Source organism: Pleurodeles waltl, chromosome 1_2 (assembly GCF_031143425.1).
Source record: "Pleurodeles waltl isolate 20211129_DDA chromosome 1_2, aPleWal1.hap1.20221129, whole genome shotgun sequence".
Classification (NCBI taxonomy): domain Eukaryota; kingdom Metazoa; phylum Chordata; class Amphibia; order Caudata; family Salamandridae; genus Pleurodeles; species Pleurodeles waltl.
In genome coordinates this window covers 47812291-47825266 of record NC_090437.1, presented here as the reverse complement: position 1 = coordinate 47825266, position 12976 = coordinate 47812291, and positions in this window count along the sequence as shown.

The window sequence follows — 12976 nt, the reverse complement described above, 5'->3', positions numbered from 1 at the left end:
GAGGAACTCTGATGAGCTCTTGCATTCGTTATCTAAAAAATTCCCCAAAGCAGAGACCCTAAATAGCCAGAAAAGGAGGTTTGGCTACTTAGGAAGGAGGATAGGCTAGCAACACAGGTAAGAGCCTATCAGAAGGAGTCTCTGACGTCACCTGCTGGCCCTGGCCACTCAGAGCAGTCCAGTGTGCCAGCAGCACCTCTGTTTCCAAGATGGCAGAGGTCTGGAGCTCACTGGAGGAGCTCTGGGCACCTCCCAGGGGAGGTGCAGGTCAGGGGAGTGGTCACTCTCCTTTCCTTTGTCCAGTTTCGTGCCAGAGCAGGGCTGGGGGATCCCTGAACTGGTGTAGACTGGCTTATGCAGAGATGGGCACCATCTGTGCCCATCAAAGCATTTCCAGAGGCTGGGGGAGGCTACTCCTCCCCAACCCTGACACCTTTTTCCAAAGGGAGAGCAGCTGCAGTGAAACCCTAGGAAAGGTAGTTTGGCAGTACCCGGGTCTGTGCTAGGGACTCGGGGATCATGGAATTGTCTCCCCAATGCCAGAATGGCATTGGGGTGACAATTCCATGATCTTAGACATGTTTCATGGCCATGTTCGGAGTTACCATTGTGACGCTATCCATATGTAGTGACATATGTATAGTGCATGCGTGTAATGGTGTCCCTGCACTCACAAAGTCCGGGGAATTTGCCCTGAACAATGTGGGGGCACCTTGGCTAGTGCCAGGGTGCCCACACACTAAGTAACTTAGCACCCAACCTTTACCAGGTAAAGGTTAGACATGTAGGCGACTTATAAGTTACTTAAGTGCAGTGGTAAATGGCTGTGAAATAACGTGGACGTTATTTCACTCAGGCTGCAATGGCAGGCCTGTGTAAGAATTGTCAGAGCTCCCTATGGGTGGCAAAAGAAATGCTGCAGCCCATAGGGATCTCCTGGAACCCCAATACCCTGGGTACCTCAGTACCATATACTAGGGAATTATAGGGGTGTTCCAGTATGCCAATGTAAATTGGTGAAATTGGTCACTAGCCTGTTAGTGACAATTTGGAAAGAAATGAGGGAGCATAACCGCTGAGGTTCTGGTTAGCAGAGCCTCAGTGAGACAGTTAGTCATCACACAGGGAACACATACAGGGCACACTTATGAGCACTGGGGCCCTGTCTGGCAGGGTCACAGTGACACATACAACTAAAACAACATATATACAGTGAAATATGGGGGTAACATGGCAGGCAAGATGGTACTTTCCTACAGGCGCCCTGTGCAACAATCTTTGTTGGCACCCCCTAATGACTTCCTTCGTGGATTCCCTTATTACCACCCTCCAACAGTGCCCCTCATCTCTCCATAGACCCTCTCTCACATGAATTACATTTGTTTTATAACGCCGCTCATACTGGTGGAGGGTGTCAGAGCACTTTACATCAGTGGTTCCCAACCTGTGGTACAGGGACTACTGGGGGTCCGCGAAGCCTCCTCAGGGGTCCGCGAATGCTTAGAAAATTAAATAACCTTAACAGAATGGGTCCAAAGCTTTCAGTAATGACTCAGTAGGAGGCCCCAGGATTCCAGTAATGATTCAATGGGGTCGCCAGGTTCCAATAATGATAAAGCAGAGGCCCACAGAAGTCAAAAGGATGGGAACCACTGCTTTATTACTCACATATCATAGAGAGGCAATGAATCATACATGTGTAAATCATTCTATAGTAAATGTCACATAAGACAATGAGGACTACAAGGTGTAGGAGTGAGAGGTCATCCATATTGGTAGCCGGCATATTTTAAGAATGCTTTACCCAGAGAAGCCCAAACTCAAGATGTAAAACATAACACGATAGCTGAGGTTTGCTTTATTAATAAGGCTTATTTCTACCCAAACAAATCCCTTTTAGCATCAATAGGAAAATGAAAGAGTAGGTAAAAACATCTTTCTAACCTATACTTTCCACGTAGCTCTTTGGTAACAGTTCATAGGTCACTGTGCTATATTATGATTGTGACTGATGAACTGCAAGTAACAAAAGGATCTCTGTGACAAAAGCAATAGTTTACTGAGCTATCTATATGAAATACAATTCCATTATCTAAATGGTATACGTTATCTGCAGCAGGCATATTAACACACTGCACTATGTTGTTATTAATCAAAAATACAACTAGACAAAATCCTGATCTCTCTCCAGCTGGTATATCAATCACCAGTCACCTTGAAATTGTTATTGATGACTGAAAATTGCTGGTCACACAAGGAACCCTGGGCAGGTGCTTGTAACCCCAAAAGATATTTCAAAACACAGCACCCACCTACCCTGAGCTCAGCACGTGGTTCGGTGGCACTGGTCACGCCACCCTAAAGCTGCCATGTGAATGCATTCTTTCTAGAATCTTGGTGGAAGTTCGACCTCCACCTAGGGCTGCACTAAAACTATTAGCCCCCAAACTATAGTCAGATGCTTATCATTATTGCATTTTTTGCTCACAACGGAGGTCCTTAGAAGTGTGATCTACTTGTTAGAAGTGTTTTGCCTGCCAGATGATCTTTGCCATAATGGGTTACAAAGTCAGAAGCACAAAACAAGTGCTCATGAAGCCCAGCTCCCAGGGGCCAGTATACAATTGCTAATCCCAACTCTCCCTGCACTTGCCCCTGGAAAAATGCTGCTCAGTTTCCTGGGTCATAGAAGGGACACCAGAAGGTTATCAACAGCCCTGAGGTATTGGCACAGTAGCTGTGACACTGACAATGATATGAAGCAGTAACTTTCACTGTGAGATTATGAGCCCCTCTAATGGAGTACAGGGGATAGTCCGAAGTCAAAAGATGAATGTTACACAGGATAGTCTTAACAATATTGATAGTCTTTTCATTGAACGAAAATTTTGATTTCAGGTTGAAATTCTTAAATGCAGCAAGCAAACTATCTTGGATTCCAATCTAGCATGAGAGGCAGTGCAAACAAGAAGTATGAAATTAGGACAGAAGCAAGTACTGGGGACTGAAAAAGGTCAGCCTGAAGGAAGGTGCACAACTAGAGCAAGACAGCAGGACTTAAACCAACAGACGGCACAAGAAAATTCAGGAATTAATAGATGGAATTGGAGCTAGGCAGAAACGTAGACATGACGAGAAATGTGAAGAAGAATATTATATGAATGAAACTCAACAGGAAATCACAGAAGAGATTTGTGACTGTGTCACAGAGAAAGAGTTGTGAATTCATGGAGGTAATTCGCTTTTATTTAATTATCAAACAAGCACGCTGGAAAGAACGTGGAAAACACTGCTCATCTGTGCATCCGGCCTCTCTCTCTCGAGACCCTGTACAACTGGCTTTAGAAGCTTTTTTTTTAAGGAATATGACATAAAAACAACTGATCGCAGCAATATAGCAGTGGGCATCTGCATCCCTACTTTTAGAGACATATCCACAATATATTATATCTTTTTAAGCCCAGGACTCCTGAGCCGGTGCCTAAGCCACAGGGTGGTTTACAGATCTGAAAGTGACCACAACCCGGTGGTGATAAAAGTTGCTTTAGGGGCTATGAGACATGACCTGTATAAAGCAAGTAGCCATCAATTCGCAGAACCCCCCCATGATAAAATGCATTAAATGGTCTGCTCCCTGTAAAACAAAATATGAGGCATGGAAGAAGGCAAATGGTCCAATAAACCTTCCCCAGGGGGCGGGTCAAATAATAGATCAATGGGGGCTGGTGCTTCAAAAACTGCATGCTCACCTCTGCAATAGAGTGAAGCCAGGGCAAACTGGGTGTAAGTAGAACAGGGTGACTAAGCAGCTAGTACCCAAGGAATGCTCATAGTATAAAAAGAGATATCGGCAGGCAGAAAGGCGTTACAAGAGGCTTAAAACTTCAGCCTCAGATGCATTAAGGAAGTCGACACGGAAAGACTATAAAAAAGAATTATGGATGCTGAAGACCAAAGAGACAGAAGAACATTGGAAACATCTGGTAACACTGCTCCCATCCACCAAAAGTAGAGAATTTTGGGATTTCATCAGCACATTGCTTTAGGACTCCGAAACAAACACTAATGTGATCTCAGCCAGCGACTGGGAAAGGCAGGTGGGAAATTTGTATGTAGACGTAAAATATGTAGGGGATCAAGCTCACAGCGCTGGCCTTAATGAATTGGATGTTTTAGATGACATAATTGGCCCCATCATCATTAAAACTGTGCAAACTATCCTTGGCCAAATGAGGCGAGATGGGGCCCCTGGACCTAATGGCCTGCCAGGTAGCATCTTCAGAGATGACCAAGTCTACTGGGACACACCCCTGACCGCTTTATTCAATGACTGCTTTCATTTTTCAGTGGTTCCGGGGGCATGGAAGGGATCAATACTTCAACCTATTTATAAAAAAGGGGTCATTACTTGCCCTGAAAACTACAGGCTGATAGCCTTATTGGATGTAGATGGTAAAGCCTATGCAAGGGATCATTCCACCTTATCAAACAGGTTTTAGACCTATTTCCTCTACGTTAGATAATGTTCTGGCACCTTCATATCTTGGACAAGAAGCACTAAAACCAATGTCTCCACCGCTTTTTGCATGCTTTATGGACTATAGTGCGGCTTTCGACGGGGTGGTGCGGCACACCCTGTGGAAGAAACTAGCGTCCTGGGGGATTCCAAAGAAATTGCTAGCTTCAATAATGGCCCTATACTCGGACACCTGGGTGAGAATAACAATCACAAATTCACACGTGACTAGGAAGATTTTTACCAACAAAGGCCTAAAACAGGGCTGCGTCATAGCGCCCACTCTCTTTAATTTATATACAGCTGACCTGGGTGCTGAGTTGCTCAGAGGTAATACGTTTCCTCCGAGGTTGGGGCAATTGGTTCTCCCATAATACAAAACGCAGACCACATGGTTTTTCTTGCCCGAACCCAGATTGGGCTCATAAGGGCCCTTAATATACTGTATGACTACAATGAAAGAAATGTCTTAAAAGCTAACGCAGAAAAAACTAAAGTTCTGATTTTTAGCCGTCAGTCAAAAAATGTGTATAGAAGATGGAAACTCGGTCCTCTAAGTATAGAGACGTCAGGCAGGCAGCGGCACTGTCCTCTAAAGCAGTAAAAATCATCTCACACGTATTAGCAAAACTCCATCAGCGGATTAAGGCACCCACATTTGAATCCCTAGGGAGGGTGATAAGAGCAAAACTATTACCTTCAATTACTCATGGCCATCTGGCTTTTCCGGGCAAATTGACAGTGACTCTAGAGAATGCCCAGATGAGAGCCTATAAAAGGATCCTTAGGATCCACAGATCAACAAGGCATGCAGGGATACGGTTGGAACCAGATATAATATGTATGGATCTGTCATGCAAAATAGATATGATAAAGTTTTATCAAAGTGTCAGCAGGGCTGAGGATTGTAGCCTCAGGGGGGCTCTGAAAGTAATTTTCAAAAATAAAACAAGCAACTGGGCCACCTATCTAGCAAAGGGAGAGGAACAGTTCAACCTGGCTCCTTCCTACTCTACAGACCTTGCCATCACGAAAGCGGTTTTGAAGAAAAAACTGAAAGTGCTTGGTGTGCAAGCTTCTAGAGCCAAAGATATCTTAACAGTCAGGGACATTTGTGGAGCTGACAGCCTCCATGAATCGTATGCAACCTTCAAATGCCAGCCTTATCTAAAAGCCCCGCTAGGAGAACGAGCGTTCCAATACATCCTTCAGATGCACCTTTTAACCTTACCTGCCTGGGAATATCAACGGAAGTGGAAAACTGCACAAGGGCACATGCACGAATGCATGTTGTGTAAATACCACACTGAATCAATAAAACATCTTGTATGTTGTTGCCCTTGTTTGGCATCTGAACGGCACCTCCTGTTAAAACCTCTGTCCTTGAAACATGGGGTGGGAACATGCTATGAAGTCCTAAGCCTCATCTTTACCACAGTAGTCCCCATGGAACAAGCCCGTTTCGGAAAATTCTTCCATAAGCTGTGTTCAGCCTTACGCCAGGCAAGGAGCCAAACTAGCAAGGGTACCTGTGGAGGGCCTCAAAGAAACGGCTCTGACGAGATGGCTTCTGCTGCCCAAGTCTTCTTCCCCTGTCACCTAATGGCCTTGGATACTGGAAAGGGGTCTGGGTCAACATGCGAACAATTGGCTGATGTTCGCAGAAGGTTGTATTATGGGTATTTACTTGTGTAAACAGCCTATGGTTAACATCTGGGGACCCCAGGTTGGGGCAATTTTTCTGGGTGCTATAGTACTTTACAGCATTCCATAGAAGGTGCCATGACCAGGCATCTCTCTTGGCACTGGAAGGGTATCTCTTACTGCCTATTTTATTTCTTTTCTTTTATTATTTTAAACATGTTGTAATGATTTTAATTAATCAGGCAATAAAGATTCATTCATTCATTCATTCACTGCTCATCCGTGCACTGCATAGATGTGTTGGGGAGCAGAAGTAGAAGAATGATGCAGATTTCACATGCTCACATTGTAGAGTCTAAGAGATCTTATGAGAAGATGGTGATGGGGGATATCCCATAAATGATATACAGACATATGCTGCCCTCCTTGGATGCCCAACTCTGTTTATATCTGGTATTCAGTCTTTTATTTTGGTCGTATTGTCACACTAATCTAAGCATGTCTTTTAGAGGCCTAGGTCCATCCCTATTTACCAGGCATCTGGGAACTGACCTGGGCCCTAGAAGCATGTCCTCATAGTGAAGAAAGGAATACTGTAACTGACCTGTGTATAGCATATAAATCTGTGGTGACAGCATGTTGTATTTTTGGTGATTGATAGTGCGAGCAGACCTTTTGACCAGAGTTGTTGAATGTCGCCTATTAGTCCCTCTTGTGTAAAGGTCCACTCTTATGTTACACCAATTTATACTGCGCACAGTTGCTCTAGAAAGGGCACCCCAGTGCAGCTGATAAATAAGTGAGTGGTAGCAGAAATTACATCTAAAACAAAAAAAAGCCAAGTCTTGAGCGGCTTCTCAAAACAAACATGTTTTAGTTAAATGCTTTCTGAGAACTTTGTGCTGGTATCCTGTGTGCATGTCGAGTATGTGTGTGTGTGTGTGTGAGTAGCACATATACATTAGTAGGTTTCTGTATGTGAATGAGCCTGAATACTGAAGCCATTGGTATTCATTTTGGATACGCTTGGTTTGGCATGGTACGAGACAGAGGAAGAGAGTGATTCCCCGATAGTAGAAGTGTATTGCCTGCATTCCTGGTGTGGGCGGTTGGTAAACCAGAAACTTTTGCTTATAAGTTCTTTCAGAGGACTGCCATGCTTAGGATAGTAGGCGTGAGGGGCAGGACTGCAGTTTCTGTTGTTTAGGGTTAGAAAGCTTTTAGGCTGGTTCTGCCCTTTTGTCTGTTGCTGTTTTCTGAGTTCTCTGATTACTGCTTCTGGGTCATGACATCAGCCCAATCGAAGCTGCTACTCCCTCTGCCAGCCTGGGGTGGGCTACACCTGCAATGTGGCGACAACAGGCTGATTTGCACTGCAATTGCTTGCATCAGCCCATTTGGGGCTGCATCAGCTATGTTCACATTATTGGCCTAATTGGGACTGCAACTACACGTACTTACCCAGGCCGGTCTAAACCTGTCACATTGAATGCATGGGTCCAATCAGGGCTGCAATGTCCTGTGGTAGCTCAAGCAGGACTTCACCTGCCATAGTGACCAATACAGCCCTGGACCCACTACGGCTGCTTGCCTCAATAGTGCGGACCCCATTTAGTGGCCATCCAGACGTTGCAACAGCCAAAATTGCACCACTGTGCTGCGCCGTAAAATCAAGCCGGGCAACTGTGTATATGGAGAGGCATGCCAGGCCTACTTGTCAGCCGCTGAGACTGCCTTCTCTACCATGGGCCCTTTTCTGTGGGAAGAACTATGAGGTTTATCGATCCACTCTGATGGGACCATAGAAGACTATCTCATTACCCATTACACTACCAAGGATAAGACTAAAGAAAATGTGAACTGTGAGCGTAAATGAGCCTTCGACTTGCCTACTGGGGGTAGAAATCAGCCATCAAGGGGTCATGTGGGGTGGGAATACCATGAGAAGGGAGAATCACAACTAGGATCACTGGCTTGTTTATCAAGTTTGATTATTCAGTATTTAGTACTGCTGTGTGATTGAAAATACTTTTGTTTTTTTAAAGACAAGCAGTGAACTGGACATTGAAGTTACTTTGGCTGGTGATTGACTGTTGAGTTCTGAACTTGTGTCCCCCCACACTACCTCCCTGAGAAGCCTGTGACTGCTGGCCTTCATTACCATGAGAGCCAAGGAAGGAAAAGGTTGTACTGGGCCAGTTTGTCGACCCACTGTAGAATGGACCCCATAACACAGGTGAAAAGTGACTTAAAAAGCCATGTCGGAACAGGGTCTGTCAGACAGCATCTTGGATCATGTCACCTATTCAGGTCTTCTGGATGGCATTTTGGGATCCAACAAAGCTTTTTATTCTGGCAACTCCATGGTTAGACTGTTTAGAACTGTTTGACTGTTTAGAACTCTTTGAATTAGCTTTCCTACTATCACCAAAATTGTCCCTCCATTCATTAATGAATCACTCAGAACGTCCTACTAAATATTTCGGTGTTGAATCGAATACAATAGCGTTGAGGGTGAGGTTCCACTACTGGAACTGGTGATAGTTTCACCAACAGGAACCTCCAGTTTAATTAAATAGAAGGGTAGTGTGTCCTTTCTTTAATGTTAAAATAGGGCCTTAATAGCTGTGTATGCGCACTGGTAGCAAATGCAGATTTTAGGGTCAGTTAAAAATGGTCTTATATTTAAGACTGGAAATTAAACTGAAGATTGTATTGGACTATGCAAATTGTTGCCAGGCTGACGTAAAAGCACCAAATGCAGCATATTCGTGTATGCTATGACAAGCGAAACTTTAAGATTGGAAGGTAAAGGGGTAAATGTTGCCGGCCAGAGGGACAGCCTTTCTCTGACGTTCCAACGCATGACCCTGCATGGTCACAGTTCGCTCCGAGTTTAAAGTTCACTTGACGGGCTGTAAACTAAAGATTTTATACAACTACAGTTACAAATTAAAACAATCAGAAACTCGAAGCTCTAACAGTAGAATATCTTTAAATACTTATTTTTGTTTGGAATTGTAGGAAAAACATTTCCTAAGTGTCACAAATATCGATTTGCGTTAAGTAAAACCTTTATCCTCAGTCCAATTCAATCGACATTTTCATTTTCAAAATAAAGGCCAACTCCGGATAGCTTTTAATTTCATATATCGTATAGATGACGAAATCTGAAATCCTTTATCTATCGTCTTGTTTTTGGCAAGTTTAAAGCAGATTGGGTCATTCTTGGTGAAGATAAAATGCAAAAGTAAGACTGAGCAAACGTTTTATTACGCACAGTCCCAACTGTTGGCCACTATGTGCTTCTCCGAATTTCCAATGCCCCTCCGACTATACCAGAGCATAAGTGTTCTCTTTTAAGTTAAGTTTTAAAGTGTATGTGTCCTGTGAAACCATGACACACCGGTGATTTGCAAGCATATTATTTCTGAGTACATGCTTTGTTTATATTGTCACCGCAATTGAGCCAACGCCCATGCAAGAAAAGTAGACAAATTACACCGGTGTAAAATGTGAACTATAAGATATTAAAAAATCACAAACATCCCAATTTTTTTCATGAAACCCCATGTCACATAGAACTTAATGATCAACTCAGATTTTTGAAAGAAGTCTGTGAAGGTGTGGGAAAAAATAAAATGTTTAATTGCACACCAGTAAGTAAATCCTCTACCTAAAATATTTGGCATGGATTTGGAAAATCTCCTACAGATTTATTACTATAAAAGGCATTCACTTAAGGTTATGTGTACACTTTGTAGATTTGCGTGATATTTGCTTATAAAAAATAATCAAGTAAAATAATTTTGTTGGGAGCCTGGGAGCCCTATTACAAATTTGGTGGACAGAATATTCTTATCAAAACATGGCATATTTCCGGCCACTTGTATTAAAAGTGCATTATAGCATATGACACTTCTAATAGTAAAGAAAATATATCAGTCATGGTTAATGGAGTATCACTTTTCCAAAACTCTCTTAAAAGACCCTTTGTTTTAAAATGGTAAAAATAGACCCAAACTTCGGAAGACATACATAAATATAGCTATCCTTAGCAATATATATGTATAGTGTTATTGTTAATTAACTAAAGGCAATTTAAGGGAGTTAGGCTAGAGACATATGGTAATTCGATAATTGAATAAAGTGTAACATTTCTTAAAAAGAATGCAACTCAAAGAAATCCTAGCAAATCCTGTTAAAATTGTTTATAGGTTTTCCACAGAGTCCATCTGAACCACACATCGAATCCATCAAAGTACATTAAAATCTGACATGATTTACCTATTGCATAAGTTGCTTACTCTCCACCATAGGGAGTTTGCAGTTTTTTTCTACAGAAAAATAACAACATAAATTATCTCATCAGTATGTATTGCTTTACAGAGAAGAAAACTACAAATACAGAACTGGCTCCAGCAATCACATTATTTTCACAACAGTTTACAACCATGTCACTGAACAGATAAAACTAATAATGGAAGATCAGATTCCTGAAATAAAAAAGCAAGCGTTATATTCTACTCAAAATACAGGAAAAATTGTACAAGCAACTTGTTTACAAATACAGTGCCATGCATCAAGAGACATGGCCACAGATAAGGTGATAAATATTTTAAAATGCTCACGCAAAGTTGAACAAAAACATTACTGAACTTTCTGCAATTGATGAACCAGAAATTAATGTTTTATGGTAATTATTGAATAGAAGATGGAACATAGACATAAACGACATATGAAAACCTTTACTACTTGGCTGAGAGCAACATACGCGTGGTTATGCTGGATGATGATGATGATGCAGTGTCCTAAGGCTGTTGTCTTGTTATTCTCTTGTGCAAGGTAAAATGGGAAAGAAGTCAGCAATACAATTTCAATCAAAGCTGGACTTGATATTTCTTCAGGCTGAGAAGAATTATTACAGAGCTTACACAGGGCATCCCGGAAGCATCCACAAAAGCAGATGGTCTCAGAATATCAGAATATTGGACCGTGGCCTCTGCAGTACTGTCCTAAAACAATCCTCCCTATTATGGGGGCAGAGCAGGGGTGGATGGGCTCACAATGTGGCTACAGGGACATTGGCATTAATTGTAGAAAGGTCAAAGTGGCACAGCGTTGATGTGTGAGAGCTACTTGAAAAGCCTGCAAATGGGGTGGGTAAAGTTTTGAGGGGGAGAAGAAATAGACCAATAAAAGGATGGATGGTGGAGCACAGCAAATGGGGACTAAGGGTTTGATTTAGATATTGGCGGACAAGTTACTCCGTCACAAGGGTAATGGATATCCCATCCGCCAATATCTCAATCCCATAGGATGTAATAGGATTTAGATATTGGAGGTCAAAATATTCATCAACGTTATGACGGAGTAACTCATTCATTAATATCTTCATCAGGCCCTATGTTCCCTGCGACTAATGAGACAGGTATGGAACAAGGAGGAAGGTGGTTGGTGACGTGGCAGGATACGGGTGCAACACCTGTGATAGGGATTGAGGGAGATTTACTCAAGGCACCTGTAAGACAATGGGTTCCTCCCATCTAAACCGCCCGTATTTTTCACTATTTGATCACATCGTTTTTGACCTTTTTACTCTGGGTGAATCTCACAAATGGTGACTCACCCACGGTAAATACATGGTAAATGGGCTGTGCATGTTTACCACCAATGTCTGCCATTCAAGATAAAACTACTGCGTTGCAGCAAGGGTAAGCAGGTAACTTGGCTGGTTACACAAGAACGTGTGTGCACATGTGTGTGCTTACTTGTGAGGGGTGCGTGTGTGAGACTCCTGTCAAGTGCAGCCCGGTAACTTTGCACAGGTAACCTAGCACAGAGGGGATTCAAAAGGATTGGCTATTGACCCGGGGTAGGCCCTATAATGTTGGTGTATACTCATAGAGAAAGTCATTGTGGTTTACTGTTTTGTCTGCAGTGACACTCCATAATACACATAGGAGGAAGTCTGCCGTAGAGTGTAGTTTTGCTTCACTTCGGCCTACAGAGTCCAGTGACCTATCAAAATGAGGATTTACACCCAAAAATAAATCTGATAGTTCCAAGGTGGTACCTGCACTGCTTATGAGTCATCTAGGATTGCCATATTGTCTTGCTCAGCGTCAGAGCCCAAGCTTTTTTCAACCTGCTGTGCCAAGTTAATTACATTTCTCCCCAGCAGCAAGAACAGAGGCTCCCCACTCAAATGAAGCAATTAAAAGTTCTTCTCTCAGCTCCTGAGGAGGAAAGGTGTGGGGATGACGGATCTGCATCAATCAATTAGCTGTCACACTGTATTAGTGATGGGCCGTCCCAAGCTCACTGAACAAAGGAGGGATCCAAGACCTCTGGAGCCAACACAGGAGGGGGCTTTGCTTTGAAGTTTTTGTGAGAAAGGCACTGGCAGTGATGTCAGAGAGGGGTGGAGCTGAGGCCCCCAGAGGATATGTGACCAGCGACTCCTGGCTAATGCCATTTTGAGATGCTCAAGCATGCTATAAAGGAAGGTTGGGATGTGGCAGTGAGATGATCTGGCATCCTATGATTAAGGAGGGGTACCTGGCTTATAGAACAACTCACCCCCTCTAAAAAAGTCTTGCAAAAGGAAGAGAACACTCTCTTGGTTGTGCTTTTTTCTGGACACTGGGACTGGAGGTGGCAGACATGGACAACTGGAAGGAGGAACTCCCAATGCCCATCTGGACTAAGGACTCTGACTACAGTTGACCCCAGGACCCGTGGGAGCTCTCCACAGGACTAGAGTGGGTGAAAAATTCTGCTCTGCCAGTGGAGTTTGCAGAGTTTTGCCCACTC